This window comes from Miscanthus floridulus, chromosome 8 (genome assembly GCF_019320115.1).
Source record: "Miscanthus floridulus cultivar M001 chromosome 8, ASM1932011v1, whole genome shotgun sequence".
In the NCBI taxonomy this organism is placed as follows: domain Eukaryota; kingdom Viridiplantae; phylum Streptophyta; class Magnoliopsida; order Poales; family Poaceae; genus Miscanthus; species Miscanthus floridulus.
This window is the reverse complement of record NC_089587.1, coordinates 187,689,805-187,707,835: the sequence shown is the minus strand read 5'-3', so window position 1 is coordinate 187,707,835 and position 18,031 is coordinate 187,689,805.

The following is an 18,031-nucleotide window of genomic DNA, read 5'->3' as shown; positions in this document are numbered from 1 at the left end:
GAGCATGGGAAGTTCATGATAACCAAGGCCCAGCTCATCGACGAGGAAAGGTGGGAGACAAGGAGGTTTCATCTCTGGTACATGGAAGCGGCAAAAGCTGGCCTGCATGGTTTTCTAGTCAAGGTTGTGGCAGAGTACTTCCACTTGCCCGGCAACAATGTAGAACTCCCCATGGTTATCCACGACATGTACAGACTACTGCAGGAACAAGACCTTGACATCGCCCAAGTCACCTTGTTCTCTATGTAAGTGATGAATTGCGAGTTTCACATATCACCTGCCTTTGAATCGGTCAAGACTACTTATACATGCCACGATGGCTTGTCCTTGCAGGTTGATGGCCTATATATCCAAGGAACTAAAACTTGATGTTATCTATCTATCTCCAATGCATATTGCTCAAAGAATCATCATTGGTTAGCACCTAGATGACAATCATCCAACCATGAAAGACTTGACCAAGCGACAGAGAGAGGCGCACAGGAAGAAACTGATGGACAATGAGAAGTTGAACATTTAAAGGTACATACTAGGAGCAATGAAGAAGATCATGGGAAATGGGTGTATCCTAGCTGCCTACCACTTTGGGTAAGTCGAAGACATGCCTGTAGAGATAAGTGGGTAGCTAGCTAGTATTATTATTTCTCGTCGTAACCTGTATTTTGTTTCAATGGCGCAGCCAAGGCCTCAAGGGTCACTGGGTTGCATTTATCATCTACCCTCAGGATGGCAGGGCCTGCGTATTTGATTCGTTGACAGTGCCAAACTTAAAAGGGTACAAGGCCTTTGAAGATTGCCTCAGAGTGTAAGTGACTGAACTGTCTTCTCATATGCGTTCTAATGCCCTGCCTAATACTAGTACATTTCGTATAGCGCTTATAAGGAGTACGTGAAGGATCCTGAATGCTATGATCGAAGAACAGAGAATTTTAAGGCTAAGCATAAGAACCGCATCAAAATCAGACGCAACTTTTCGGTAAGTATTTGAAAGGTTTAATTGTGCTTTCCGTTCATATGCGTTCTAATGCCTGTGTTGTAATGCTTGTGTATCGATCATGCAGTGTGCCAAACAACCGGTAGGATCACAAACCTGTGGCTTCTACGCCTGTGAGTTCCTGAGGGCGTGCAAGCAGTACAGCAGCAGTTGGAGGGTGCTCAAGAATGAATTGAACTGGTGGAGAGACGTGCAGAGCACCCAACACTCCTTCAAGCAGATAAAGACGGACATATGTAAGTTTGTCTTAGACAAATGCGTGCTTGAAGGGGGCACGTTCTTCAATGAGAACAGCCCGCTAGCGATTTTACCGGAGTACGAGAGGCTGAGGAAATGACCCACGATGATGCGTCCGCAGGATTACTCCTTAGCGCATGTATAACGACTTTAATATGTAAATGTAATGAATTAAAGATGACAAGAACGACTAAGTGAATGTATATATATGTATATTATCTCATGTGTAATGCCTGCATACTTTTTAAGTTTAACTGTGAAATCTGGATGTGATTTGAATTTGAATTTATATGCCTGCTGTATTTTTTTAATTCAGGAAATCATTTACCGAGGCGGGCAAATAATAAAGCCCGCCACAGCTAATGAACATAACCGCGGCGGGCCACAAAAGATGTCCGCCGCGGTAAAATAATTTACCGCGGCAGGCGGTGTAACGTGCCCGCCGTGGTAAAAGTATATTTACCGCGACGGGCACGTTACACCGCCCGCCGCGGTAAATCGGTTAACCGCGGCGGGCAAAGCCGACCGCCGTGGTTAAGCCACGATTTACCGTGGCCTATAGACCGCGCCGGACGGCTTTGTCCGCCGCGGAAAACCGAAAACGCCCGCTTCCAGTAAAGTTTGTGTAGTAGTACATCCTGTTCGTGCATGTGTGACTCATGCATGCTTATATGCGTATACGCAGAAACCAAGATTAATAGGTTGATGGTCTTTGGCTAGCTGCTCTGCACGTTGCTTCCTCGTCTGGCTGATTTGATCTTGGTCCTCTAGTGCCCGTTCCCGAGTAGCATGTCGGGTCCGAGTAGTCGGAGTCATCATCGAGCGACACGGTGAAGTCGGCGTGACGGTGTCCGCGTATATACCTTTTTGTATACCTAGAGATCTTTGAAGCCTGTTGTGCAACGTATGTGTTCATACATGCATGATGAGCTTGCATGTTGATATGTATTTGATCTGCTTTCGCTCGGGTCGGCGATTGGACGGATCAGCTTTGGTGCGTTGTATAAACGCTATGGTGACTGTCTGCCTTATCCGCTAGCTAGCTATCTAGTATGTTTAAGTCATATTTGGGAAATTGTAATATTTGGGACTCAGAACGGTCCGCTGTATTATATATTCCGCGTAGTAGACTTTAAACATTTAGAGTCGCTTAGCAGATGATAATGTCAGCGTCGAGGCCCGAAACATGTGTTCGGGTGGATGAACGATAGAGCCCCCTATTGTAATTCGGGTCAATGATGGAGCTTCTTAATATATCCTGTTTCAAATCCTTAAAACAAAATAATTAGCGACTAGCCCCGATTACTTACTCGAAGGGTTCTACATGGAAAAATATTAAAGAAAAAATAAGACAATAAAATTGCTTATTTTAATTGGCGAAAACAGAAATTAATCAATATAACCAAACAAAGTGCCCTTATCTTGTTCAGGCTATTTTGGTAGTACGCATAGTTTGAACAGGGCGTTAGCAGTTGAGACTCGAGCAGTCTTCCATATGTTAGTCCCTTGAAACAAGCACACTTGATAAATAGCTCGATTTGCTTTAGTCCAGCAATTTTTAGTTATATGATATGAGTGTTGTAGTAGCCCCTGACTCTTTATTTGAATAATATGAATTATTCGAATAAGGAGTATAGATTAGTAGAGAGAATTTTGAACCATGGTAACCCCAGCCTCCGAGCGTAGCGATCGGGGGATAAGGAACCGATTACTGAGACAGAGTATTAATAATGAAATAAGAAAAGTACTTATCTCGTGTTTGTAGTCGACGCTGTTGGAAACAATGGACTAGGAACGTAGTTTACTATGTGTAAAAATCGTTGTAGCTGGTCCATGTTCCAAGTGTTCGGTAGTATGTCTCCGCCTATTACAGCCAATCAATAAGCACCTGGTCGGGCTATTTACACCACGCCGTGGTCTCTCTTGAGGACCAGATCATCGATTCCCAGCGCCCGGCCGTGTACACGCTGGCTACGGTATTTCAGAAGGGCCTGTTGATATCTTAGTACTCGGTAAGCGGCTCAATCACGCATTTCTTTAAGTAGGATAAGGTCGTTATAACGACAATCAGGTTCATCTTCTTCGGAAAACATCGTTACTCGTGGTGACTATAATTGGACATCAGGAGAAAGAAGCGTCATAGCTCTATAGCCTCAGCCATCATATTTGGGCCAACATGTCTGGGAAAGCACCTGTGCATTGCTTTCGGGCTAACATGTTTGAAAAAGCCCCCGAGCATTGCATTCGGGCGTGGTAAAATAGGAGGAGTACTTTGTGACTTATTGATTTGTAGTACTTTGATCACTTGAGATCGAACATTCCGCCAAGCGCAATAGGCCTCTTGTGATGGTACTTTGGAAAATATAAACGAGTTCCTTGATCATTTGAGGTCAAGCGCAATGGACCCTCACATGATGGGCACTTCGAAATTAATGAGTACTTCGATCACTTGAGGTCAACCACTCCGTCGAGCGCAACGGACCCTCGCATGATGGTGTACTTCATAATGTACTTTGGGCTCGCTTGAGATCAAGTACTCCGTCGAGTACAACGGACTCTCTTACGATCAAGCACAAATAGTAATAGACTGAGTACCTTGGACCAACTTGAGATCAAGTACCCCGTCGAGCACTTCGGACTCTCTTGTAGTCAGGCACTTCGTATAGATTCACATGTCTTAGATGGGATTGGACCACTCGGTGGTCGTTATATAGTTGACTTATCCCTTTACTCCTTGATATTGTTTTCCCTTTGTGTTATGCACTTTGTGCACTTGACTGTAGCCCCCCGTGCGTAGGACACTAGTCATATGATGGTGTGATACATACAATATTGGGCTGTGGCATAAGTCATTGTTGCTAGCAAAGCTTTACACATGGACATATCATGCAGGTACTTAAATCGCAGAGAAAAAGGCAAGCATACACTAGAGTGCGATTATTATGTGTAGTAGCTCTAACTTTCTGCTAAGTTAGAGGCTAACTTAATAGAAAGTAGGTGATGTAGACTAGGCCCGATCTTTCGAAAGGTATGATAGTGTCGATTGGTGGAGACTCGACGTTCATGATCTAGGCTTCAAACCAAGACTGATTCGGACCCCCACAACCGTTACACCACTGCTCCGTTTATTATCAACCACGCGAACGCGATTGATCTCGCCGAGAAGGCTTTCCTGCAAGCGAATCGAGAACACAAGCAAGAACGGGATGAACGCAATCTAAAATTGCAAATAAATATGAGGCTTATGATAACAAGGAGTTCAAGTCTTTATTCGAAAGGACTAATCGCCACAGGCGAACAAGATCAAGAACTGGGGCCCTGGTTCACAGCAAGCAGCCTTGGCGGCACAGTTGCAGCAAAACAATGTCTATTTCATGAGGAAATCAAGAACTAAACAAAACCCAAACCCTAAGGAGAGCGACGACTGCTATTTATAGAGTCTTGGGCGTCACCCCCCCAGGACGCGCCCTCTAATGGGCCCAAACACGATACACGGTCTAACGGACCAAAAGACGGGGTCGCAGTACCCTGACAGATTCTGGACGCTGACTTGTTTCAACGATTACCGTTGATTCCGAAGAGCTTTTGATGTGAGATCACTTGTATTGGCTTCCTTATCAAATTAGTTTTCCATCCATATGTGGATCATCGAAAACGGAGTCCGGATGCGTCCTAGGTGACTAGTTTAAGGCAGACTGGTCCTGAAACCCGAGACGGGCTCGAACTTGAGTTGCTTTGGGCCTCCACCTTGGGAACTCGAACCGAATTAGCCTTGGATCTCCTTCTTGACTTGGACACCCTTTCTGGCCTCCTATCTCTCCATATCATGCGCCAAACATGGTCATATGCATGGGTGTCATGTCCTCATCATCCTCCCCTTCTTGACGAAAAGCCGTCCTCAGCGTCGATTGTGCTTGAAACTGATGCTGCACAACACAAAGGAGAACGGGTTTGCGAAGACAAAAGGAACTGAAATAATTGTGAGAAGGAACGTGACCATGTTTCCAAGTTTCTAGAGTGTCATCTTGCATAAAAATTTCAGCAAGCATATAGACTCTATGATCCAAATGCACACGGTGTATGTCAACACTATCCTGCAAAAGATTAGAACTAACCAAAGACAATGCAGAAATAGATGGTCTAGCGGACATAGGTAGCAACCAACAATGCTCCCCTTCTTAGAAGTGAACTTGTTTCTTTAAGGAACATGAGAAAATATTTGTATTATTATGGCTGCCCTCTAAACGATCATAATTTTGTACAACAAAAGGAGAATTCATATTACTACGAACGTATACTCGATGTATCATATATTGTCTCTTGTTGTTATATTTGCCAATAACCACTAGTAGAGAACAGACCTTTGATCCTCGGCCAAAATGGGCTCTAGTCCCGGAATTTTTTGCCCCCGGGACTAGAAATACCTTTAGTCCCGGTTGGTGGCTCCAACCGGGACTAAAGGTTCCTGCCCAACGGCTACTGCGCCAGACAGAGGTGGCAGGGACTTTTAGTCCCGGTTGGAGCCACCAACCGGGACTAAAGGTATACTTTTACTCCCGGTTGGTGGCTCCAACCGGGAGTAAAGGTCTACTCCCGGGCCGTGGCTGCGCCCGGGGTTGGAAAGTTACCTTTAGTCCCGATTGGATCTATCAACCGGGACTAAATGTTCTCCCTTTATAAATCGGCTGTCTCCTCCTTTCTCCCCGAGCCCGAGCTCAGCACATTTTGAAGCTCACTGCAGTAGTGTTCTTGCTTCCTCCCTCCCTCCATTGTTCCTCCATCCATTCTTCGATTCCTCCGTCGATTCTTCAGTTGTAAAGGTTACCAATCTCATACTCTCATTTTTTACCATTTTCTTATACCATTTTATTCACTATATATATTTATGGTTCTTTATTGTGGTTTTTTTTCATTTGTAAGCAATTTGAGCTCAAAATCACTTTAAGCTTGCATATTTACATGAAAGAAGGTTAAAGTATATATAAATATAAAGTTAGAAAATAGTTAGAAAATTATAGCAAATCCTTACTAGTTGAACTTGCGGACCGTGTTCAGGTCGGCGAGGATGTTCTCTGCCGAGCGGTAACGGACGTCAAGGAGGAGCTTTGATTCTACGAGGGAGAGCGATAACGGTCGTGGAAGACCGTGTTCCCTTCCTCGTAGAATCGGAGCTCTTCCTTGACCAAGTACGGTGCCGTCCGGTGGAGAAATCCTCGCCGAGCTGATCACGTAAGCAAGGTCAACTAGTACGGATGGTTATTTATTCACATGTCCCGATATCGTCGTAGTAGTCTGTCAATCACCGTACCTAAACGTAGTATATATAAATAAAAACTTAGAAAATAGTTAGAAAATTATAGAAAATCCGTACTAGTTGAACTTGCGGACCGTGTTCAGCTCGGCAAGCATGTTCTCTGTCGAGCGGTAACGGACATCAAGGAGGAGCTTTGATTCTACGAGGGAGAGCGACAACGGTCGTGGGAGACCGTGTTCCCTTCCTCATAGAATCGGAGCTCTTCCTTGACCAAGTACGGTGCTGTCCGGTGGAGAAATGCTCGCCGAGATGATCACGTAAGCAAGGTCAACTAGTACGGATGGTTATTTATTCACACGTCCCGATATCGTCGTAGTAGTCTGTTATGTGTGTACATTCCCATTCTTCTGTTAATTTGCGGAAATATCATATGAATTACTTACCTGCCGCAGTAAAAGACGAGAACACAATGACCATTAAAAATATCATTGTTTAGAGATCTAGATAATTTTATAGTTTGTTAATTTTATTTGTTTATAAAAGAAGAAATTTATAGTGTATTAAAAAATGAGTATAGAGAGTAGATGGCAACTGCTTCCGGGTCCTCGGCCTCTCATGGGTTTCCAAAGCGACTTAGGCCGGGCCTTCCTCTCATTCCATGCGGCAAGTGTCGTGATGAGATGAAGATTGTGATGGAGTACCGAGTGAAGAAGGAGGGTCCCAACAAGGATCGTATCTTCTACAAGTGTCCGGATCGCAATGTGAGTTATTTTATCGTATTTAATGATTATGGTTAGTTTATACCTATTTTCATGATGGTTGTGATTAAAGTTCTAGTTTTTTGTTTTAATTTCAGTGGGATGGCAGTGGACGATGTTTAGGCTTCTACTGGGAGGAAGAGTATGTTGAACTCGTGCAAAAATATCTTGCACAACAGGCAGATACGGCGGCTAATGAGGCAGTGATCCAGTCGAAGAAGCCCAAAGATGTTGCACAATCGGGGGATCTGTCTGTTTTAGTTGAGATTGGTCGCGAAATCCTTGTGCTCCTGAAATGTATTTTAGCTTTAGTTCTTTTAGTGGTAGTTGGGATTGTCTACATTGTAGCGATGCTTTCATAAATTTGTATCTTTTGTGGTGGCACGCATGTTGTATAAATAATTAATTATGATCTAGGTTTTAATATGATATTTATGTCATGTAATGCAGATGAGCCGTCATTGGATGTATAATGCTGATCGCCGCTCACAAGAGTTCATTGACGGCGTGCATTCTTTATTACGTGCGGCCGAGACAAACAAACGCGACGGTTTCATGTGCTGCCCATGTGCCATATGTAAGAATACGGTGGAATATCCTTGCTCAAGGACTCTTCATTCACACTTGTTCAAGTCAGGTTTCATGCCAAACTATATTTGTTGGACAAAGCACGGAGAAACCGGTGTTGTAATGGAAGAAGATGAAGAAGAACAATGGGACGACAATGATATTATTCCTGATGGTGCGTGCTTCAATGATACTGCAATGGGAGAAGCTGAAGAAGAGGTAGCCGCAGAAGATGAGCCGGCTGATGATCTTTGTCAGGTCATTCGTGATGCACAAAGAGAATGTGAAAGTGAAAAGGAGAAGATCAAGTTCGAGCGGATGCTAGAAGATCACAAGAAATTGTTGTACCCAACTTGTGATGCAGGGCAGAAAAAGTTGGGAACCACACTAGAATTGCTGCAATGGAAGGCAAAGAATGGTGTATCTGACAAGGGATTTGGAGAGTTACTAAAAATCCAAAAGAAGATGCTTCCGAAGTACAATGAATTGCCCGCCACTACCTACGAAGCAAAACAAGTTGTCTGTCCTATGGGGCTAGAAATAGAGAAGATACATGCATGTCCTAATGACTGCATCCTATACCGTGGCAAAGAGTACGAGAAATTGGATGCATGCCCGGTATGCCATGCGTCGCGGTATAAGATCAGGCGAGATGACCCTGGTGATGTTGAGGGCGAACGTCCACGTAAGAAAATCCCTGCCAAGGTTATGTGGTATGCTCCTATAATACCACGCTTGAAACGTCTGTTCAGAAACAAAGAACATGCAAAATTGTTATGATGGCACAAAGAAGACCGTAAGGTAGACAATATGTTGAGACACCCTGCTGATGGGTCCCAGTGGAGAGCAATCGATAGAGAATTCCCGGAGTTTGCAAATGACGCAAGAAACTTAAGGTTTGCTTTAAGTACAGATGGTATCAATCCTTTTGGAGAGCAGAACAGTAGTCATAGCACTTGGCCTGTTACTCTAAGTATCTACAACATTCCTCCTTGGTTATGCATGAAGCGGAAGTTCATTATGATGCCTGTGCTCATCCAAGGCCCGAAGCAACCTGGCAATGACATCGATGTGTACCTGAGACCACTTATTGATGAACTTCTCATTTTGTGGAATAAAGAAGGTGTACGTGTGTGGGATGAGTACAAACAGGAACACTTTGATCTGCGAGCATTGTTGTTCGTAACAATCAATGATTGGCCTGCTCTAAGTAATCTTTCAGGACAGTCAAACAAGGGATATAATGCATGCACACACTGCTTCGGTGATATTAGAGGTGTATTCTTGAAAAAATGTCGAAAGGTCGTGTACCTTGGCCATCGTCGATTTCTTCCTGCAAATCACCCCGTAAGAAAGAAAGGTAAGCATTTTAAAGGGAAAGCAGACCACCTGACCAAGCCTCGCAACCGAACCGGTGAGGATGTACTCGATATGGTCAATGATGTGAAAGTCGTCTTTGGAAAAGGACATGGAAGCCAACCTATTCCGAAAGACGCTAACGGTCACGCACCCATGTGGAAGAAAAAGTCCATATTTTGGGACCTACCCTATTGGCAAGTCCTGGAGGTCCGTAGCTCGATCGACGTGATGCACCTGACGAAGAATCTTTGTGTGAACCTGCTAGGCTTTATGGGTGTGTATGGAAAGCCTAAGGACACATTTGAAGCACGACAGGACCTGCGTTGTTTGAGAGAAAGAGACAACCTGCATCCAGAGAAGACAGATGATGGACGCCATTACTTACGTCCTGCTAGCTACACTCTAAGCAAAGAGGAGAAGGAAATCATGTTTGAATGCTTAAACAACATCAAGGTACCATCTGGATTCTCCTCGAATATAAAGGGTATTATAAATGTGACAGAGAAGAAATTCTGTAACTTAAAGTCCCATGACTGTCACGTTCTCATGACGCAATTACTTCCAGTTGCATTAAGAGGAATTCTACCTCCAAATGTACGTCTAGCCACCGTAAAGCTATGTGCATTCCTCAATGCAATTTCTCAGAAGGCAATTGATCCAACTGATCTAGCTAAACTACAGAATGATGTGGTTCAATGTCTCGTCAGCTTTGAGTTAGTGTTCCCTCCTTCCTTCTTTGATATTATGACACACCTCCTAGTTCACCTAGTCAAGGAGATTTTCACTCTCGGTCCTGTGTTCCTACACAACATGTTCCCCTTAGAGAGATTCATGGGAGTCCTAAAGAAATATGTTCACAACCGTGCTCGCCCAGAAGGAAGCATCGCCAAGGGCTATGGAACAGAAGAGGTCATTGAGTTCTGTGTTGACTTTATTCCCGACCTTGACTCGATTGGTGTTCCTGAATCGAGACATGAGGGGAGACTAAGCGGAAAGGGGACACTAGGGAGGAAAACATATATTGGTACGGATGATGATTATTTCAATAAAGCGCACTACACAGTTCTACAGAACTCCTCTTTGGTAGATCCGTATATTGAGACACACAAGGATCTCTTACGATCCGAGTTTCCAGGCAAGACTGAAGCTTGGATTACGCATAAGCACATGGAAACTTTCGGCGGTTGGTTGCGAAAAAAATGTCAAGGTGATGAGAGCATCCATGAGCAACTGTATTTATTGGCTATGCAACCATCATGGCATATCGTCACATACAAAGGGTACGAGATAAATGGGAACATATTCTACACAGTAGCCCAAGATAAAAGGAGTACCAACCAAAACAGTGGTGTCCGCATAGATGCCACAGACCCGAATGGGAATAAGCAGACATATTATGGACGCATAGATGAAATATGGGAACTAGAATATGCACCTACTTTGAAGATCCCATTGTTCAAGTGCCAATGGGTCAAGGTGACCGGAGGCGGAGTAGTAACAGTAGACAACGAGTATGGAATGACAACAGTAGACCTTAGTAATATTGGGTACAAAGACGAACCATTCGTCCTTGCCAAGGATGTGAATCAGGTGTTCTATGTCAATGATATGTCTACCAAACCAAAAAGAGGGAAAAACGATAATGACTCAACCAAAGAGCCAAAGCGCCACATAGTTCTTTTAGGGAAAAGAGTCATCGTGGGAATTGAGGACAAGTCGGACATGTCAGAAGAATATGAAAAGGATGACCGAATTCCGCCCTTCAAAGTGAACAAAGACCCTAGCATCTTGGTAAATGATGAGGACACTCCATGGTTACGAAGCGATCATAACCAAGGGACATACGTAAAGAAGAAGTTCACTGCTGTGCCCACTTGATGATATAGTGATTTAATATAGTGTGTGTTTGAGATATTATGTAATAATTGTGAATTCAGATGTTTATTATGTCATATTTCAAATTAAATCAATGTTTGATTTGGTGGGATTTCTCTCTCAAAAAGGTAAATTAGGATACTGAGTGATGAAAAATTAAAATATTAACGTTAAAATGATGTGAAAACAAATTTCCTGTCCAAAACCAATAATTTTAATAATTTTAATTAAACACTACATTTTTGCATTAACGAAATAATAAATATTAGTTACATTATGTTTTATAATTCTAACAAAAAATAAAAAAAGTTAGGTTATCGATTTTTCCTATGTGCAATAAACAAAAATAAAATTCATATTTTTAACAAAATAATTTTATGCCTTTTATTTAATTTACTATGTATTTAATAAAAACTATTGCATTTCTATTGTATTTAACAAGACTATTGCTTAAAACAGGCGGGAAACGAAACTGCAGGCCACCTTTACTCCCGGGTGGGAAGCCCACCCGGGAGTAAAGGTGGGCTGCAGTTTCGTGGCCCGCCAAAAAAAGCCTTTACTCCCGGTGCGTGTTACCAACCGGGAGTAAAGGTATACCTTTACTCCCGGTTGGTAACACGCACCGGGAGTAAAGGAACCTTTACTCCCGGTTGGTAATACGCACCGGGAGTAAAGGGTTTTTACTCCCGGTTGGTGGCTGGCACCGGGAGTAATTCTCCTCTGCTATATAACCTCCAGCGCCTGGCAGATCGATCTGCTCGTCTTCTTCCTCGTCGAACACCGCCGCCCGGCCTCTTCTTCGACCTCGCGCCGCGTCCGTTCGCCTTCCGTGACACCGGCGCCGCCGTCTTCTTCCTCGTGCGGCCTCCACCGCGCGCGCCCGTGCCCCTCCTCCGCGCTTGCCCGTGGCCCTCCACCGCGCCCTCCTCCGCGCCCGAGGCCCTCCACCGCGCGTTGCCCCACCGCGCCGGCCCGAGGCCCTCCAGTACGTACACTGCCGAGCTTCGAGGTGATATATTCGTCGATCTCTTTGTACATTCGTCCGAGCCCTCCACTGCCGAGTTATAGATCACGTCGAAAACTACAACTTTGGTGTAAGCCATGTCAACGGTCGAGGTCGATTGAAAATTCCAAATTTTGAATCACAAAATCTATAGAAACTAAAAATGAATATTTGGAACTCTAAATGATTTTAAATAAAAATATATCTTAAGGCAAGTTTTGAATATTTGGAACTCTAAATGACAAGTATAATTAAGGATCACCAATGAAATTACTTTAGAAATTAATTAGATCGATGTAAATCCATGGCTTGTATAATAAACACGCTATATATTATTTGGAAACAACGCTACGAACCATCCGCTAATGATCCAGCCCATCAACCGCCATATATTCATCACTATATGATATGCCATTATTTCAAGATGCAGTTTCAATAGAAGAATTTTTTCTATCTTCATAGATCAATGTTTGTTAACGAAATTTTATCCAAATATATTCATGTAGGGTCTTTTTTTTTGAAGGATTTGTTGTAGGATATATAATGGTCAAATAGGAACTCAATTTTGATACCCAGTTTATAAACTAAGCGTTTTTTAGTTTATCAAAAATATCACATGTTTCTTCATTTGTGAACTTTGAATATACAGATATAATATATTAATGTTGCTAAAGTAATATGAGCATTACATATTTTTTTCCGGGAAGACTATCTTCAAACTTTATATCATAGCATCAGAGATCGCCTGTAGAAGAAGAAAATAAATTCTTATCATTTCGGAAATAGTAATGGTTATATGAGCAATAAGACACGTATACTTACATTTCATAATGGCTTATACTTATATTATTAACATAGAATTTTCTCATATGATGAATGACTACATGGTTGATCACATGGTACATAGGATCACAACATCACGCACCGACACCGCCCCGGCCCGCCTCACGTCGTCGTCGTCGTCAGCACGCCGGCCCGCCTCACGTCATCGTCGTCAGCACACCGGCCACCGCGCCGACACGTATATATACGTCATTTGTATTCATATGCATTTCGTCCATGCGTTTCTATGTATACGGCGGAGCACCGCCGCCCTCGTTCACCCATGTGTACAGACATATATACGGCGGAGTGGAGCACCGCCACTCTTGTCACACCGCCCTTTCTCGTGCCCTAATTCGCCCTAGTACCGACGTAGTTCGTCCTAGTGTGGCGAATTGCGTCCGTGATCGAGGGGCAAGATTTAATAATGCATATTGTTTGTAGATTTTACGCATGTAATAAGCAAAGATTTGACGTACTATATATTGGTTTTGTTTTTTGAAGCTAGATGGCCGACCCGAGAAATATGGATGAGGAGGAGTTGATGATGAATTTGATCAACACTGGCACTCAAGTTGCCGGCGATGATGGTGCTAAAAATAATGTGCAAGAGGATGTAGATGACGGGAGTCAGTACTTAGCTCTTGAACAAAATGAGCAACAACATATTGGCCAAGTATATATTTTTTATTATTAGCTATATATATATATTATCATATGTCTTATGTGTGCTCATGACATTAAAAATAATGTTTATGTTTTGTAGCCCTCTGGATCGACATCAACAACTACAACGAAGAGTAAAAATGTTCGAGGTCCCAAAAAGCCATTGGAGGGTCGCTTCATCATCTCGGAGTTCAATGTGGATACAGGAGAACCGGGGGGGCCGAATAAAATGAAATTTGTGCACCACTGTGGTTACCTTGTACGGGACCGGCTCCCGATTAGTACCCGTGAATGGAAGAAGAAGACCAATGCTCCTCATATCAGTTTTGTCTCCGATCGTGACAAGGCGTTAATTTGGAATGATGTCTTGGTACATTTCACGCTCCAAACAGATGATTATGATGATATAATAGATGGTGATGAATTGAAGGAGCGAGTTAGGGATTGGGCAATGAAGAAGATGGCCACCCAGTTTCAGACTTGGAAGAAACACCTATACACGACGTATGTCAAGAAGAACATAGCACCAGATTTTACTGTCCCAGGCCCGATCTCAAAGCAGAGGCCCTATTGGGATGAGTTTGTACAGTACAAGACTTCAGAAGAGGGTGTGAGTCGGGTGATAAAGAACCAACGTAATGCCCAACAGAAGACATACCACCATACCTTGGGATCAGGTGGCTACCCGACTGCCATTAAGAAGTGGAACAAAATGGAAGCAGACCTTCTTGCCAAGGGTATCAGACCAGAATCACTCGAGTGGGGAGAACGTGCAAAGAATTGGTTTTTCGCTCATGGGGGAACACTAGACCAGGAGACAGGGAAGTGCGTTTATGGCGCAAGACTGCAAGAAGCAGCAGAAAGATTGTTTTATGCTCAGAGAGCTGCTGCTAGTGGTGAGTTCAGGCCCAACAGAGAGAAGGATGAGCTGACATACGCCATCGGGACTATTGAACATGGTGGCCGAACTAGAGGCAAAGGAAGTGTCTCGTGGGAGCATGGATTCCCTCAGGACAGACCTTCCTACAGAAGTCGCCAGAGAAAGAAGGAAGAAGAGGCACACCGGCTCCAGAGGTTGGAGGAAGCGGTGCGTGAAGCACAGGAGCGGGAAAAAAACCTTGAAGCGAGAATGCAGGAGGAAATCAAAAGGCAAGTGCAAATAGCAGTGAGTGCAAGCAAGCAGGCATCAGAGCCAGGAATCAACATTAGCCAATCTGTTCAGTTGAAAAGCAGCTGCGCTTCCACGGAGATACCAAATCAAGGGGACACAGGACTGCGCTTCCCTGTGGATGACATCACTGAACCTTGTACAACGTGTGAGCTACACATTCCGAAGGAGAATTCCACAATCAAGGTGGCTATCGGTCTTGTTAATCCTATCGACCGAACCAAGACACCAAGGATTCATGGGAATATAATCCAAGAAGGATATGCCACCATCTCGGTAGATAAAGCTGAAAAAGGTTTTAGTGATTTGCCTCTTGACATTCCTGGAGGTGATGGCGAGAAGACTCTAGGAGAAGCGGAGAAGACATTCATTCTATGGCGCAAGCGCTACATCATCATTCCAGGGATGTCGGCTCCACCTCCTTCTGAACTACCTCACCATAGGTACGTGCGGATGAAAACACTACATCATTAATTTGTATTGGCTTAAATAATTAACAATCTGCTCATAATAATATGTCATTCCTTTTTTTGTAGCAGATCCTCCCCCAACCTAAATCCAATTGTTCAATCGCCAGATCATCATAGTGCTCTGTACGATGACATTGTGTTGGAAGACGAGGCTGCATCCACACCCTCTCCAAGGAGGTCTCCAACGCCACAGCCGCCACCTCCAAGGAGGTCTCCAACGCCGCTGCCAACACCTCCAAGGAGGTCTCCAACGCCTCCCCCGCCCCCGCCTACCAAGAAGCCTAGCAAGAGGCCAGCCCCTCAAACGAAGAATCAGTCCCCGCCTGCAAAGAAAGCCACCGTGAAACCAAGGGCTATTCCCAAAATAATATCTGAAGAGAAGGAAGAAGGAACTGATGCATATAAAAAAGACATGTCTAGATTCTATGACAAACTTAAAATGAATCAAGAAGCAAGGAGAAACCCAGAGAAACCGTACTTCTTCGTAGCTCCGGATATTTTAAGAAAAAAGGTGACTTCTTACCAGCATCAACAGCGGGAATCTCGTAAGCCGTCCAAATCAACGTTATCAGACTATGACCGCACTCTCACCAAGTCAATTGAGGCGGCACAGAAAAAGAAGCGGGCAGGGAAAGGAGTTGCCCAACTCGGACAACAAGCGCACCAATCAATCCCCCCGCTAGTTGTTGGTAATGAATATGGTTCGAATTTAGGATTAATGCATCAGGCAAACATACCTCCGGATGTCGATTTGGATCACCTTGGTGAATTTCTTGATGAGACTAGTCTCGACCTTTACCAGATGTTTGGTGATGGAAAAATTGAGAGTGCGGCGGAGGTTGATATTTGGAAGAAAAAATTTGTACTAGGCCAGAGTCTATACAACCCTCAAGCCTTATCTGATCTGGGGACGCAAATGTACCTGCTAAACAAGTGGTACATGCAGGCGTCTACCAGTGGAGACTTCTGCGTTGGTGTCAGAATTAGAGACGAACATTGGTTCCGTGGCGATGATGTTATGTATGTTGACTTTGCAGAATTTCATCAACTATGCCACCTTACCTCTCTGGACAAAGTTATCATTAGCTGCTATTGCCTGTAAGTAATAATTCTTTCGATCTATTATTAAACTCATCATATGTGTGCATATGCATATAAATTATCCTAACAAGTACTATATATATGCAGATTTACAATGACAGAGCTCAGAAAGGAAGGCTGCAATGAAATTGGTTTTGTTGATCCCCATATAGTATTCAAAGACCCAATTACTCCAATGACTAATTGGAAGTCTGAGTCAGAGAGTAACATCATGAACTTCTTAGTGAACCAACGCCACAAGAAGGATATACTCTTTCCCTATAACTTCAAGTGAGTGTTAATCATGTCGATCATAGCCTTAATGGCTCATATGTTGATTCTAGTTAATTAATGAGTGTTATGCGTTATATCCTATAAACACATGCAGCAATCACTGGATATTGATGGACATCGATCTGGTGAAAAGTCACTTGATAATCTATGACTCGATGAGAAAACCACAACAAGACTACCAAGATATGATAGATATTATCCAGAGGTAATTTCGGGATCTCTAGCAACTATATATACACACAAACATGATGATTAACTATATCTGATGACGTGGCAAATTTTTTATTGGGCAGTGTTTGGAAAACCTTTATTGAGAAGCAACACATGGAAAAATGCAAAGCGCCACTGAATGTAATCCCATTGAAAGTAAGTCCCCTGAATCGCATCATCTTTATTAATTAAACATATAGCTTTCACCGGATCACCAGATTGGATGACAAATCTTTTTCTCGTAAAGTGGTGTCTGAGGCAGGAACAGGGGAACAACTACTGTGGTTACTATGTTTGCAAGTTTATCAAGGTGCTCTCCCAAAGAACTCCTACAGAGAGACTCAAAGTACGTTAAAAATACACTATATATTCATTTAATTATTATTATTGATTGTGTTACTATGTCTTTATATATATATATATGTACATATATTAATTTATTTTCCTTTAATTCAAACCTGTAGACTCGATGGTTGGAGGAAAAGGTCATACGGCAAGACCAAATCAAAGCAATTCAAGAGTCTATAGCCGGATTTTTTAATGAGCAGGTCATCGATTCCAAGGGCGAGTTCTACTTCGACCCAACACTGCCATTGAAGCCAAGCTAGAGGATGAGAAGAAACTTGTTATGTCACAACAACTATAATGCAATCTTTTGTAATATATGCACATGAAATAATATAATGTAAAATACACATATGCATGCATGCATGTAAATATATATATGATGCATGCATATATATATATATATATATATATATATATTTCTATGCTTGAATTGTGTGATTTAATACGTTCATTGTGCTTGAACCGAAACATACTATATGCGCATATAAATGTATAATTAGCAGCGTACAATACGACTTCGAAAACCTATTTTGAAAAGAAAACAAAAAAATGAAAAGAAAAGAAAAAAGAAAAAAACCTTTAGTCCCGGTTCGTATTACCAACCGGGACTAAAGGTGCCGGCCATCGTGGCATGTCAGGAGGCACCTTTAGTCCCGGTTGGTGTTACCCACCGGGACTAAAGGTCCTCCTTTAGTCCCGGTTCCTGACCCGGGACTAAAGGACCCCCCTTTAGTCCCGGATGCTTGCTCCCGGGTGGGGAACCGGGACTAGAGGGGGTTCCCCACCGGGAGTAAAGCTTGGTTCTCTACCAGTGAACATGATATGTATGTTTAGAAAATAAAGGCAAATCAGCATATTTAAAAAAACTCTCCTCCAAACAATTTAGGTTACATAAAACATCAAATTCAATGTAACCCAAAGTATGT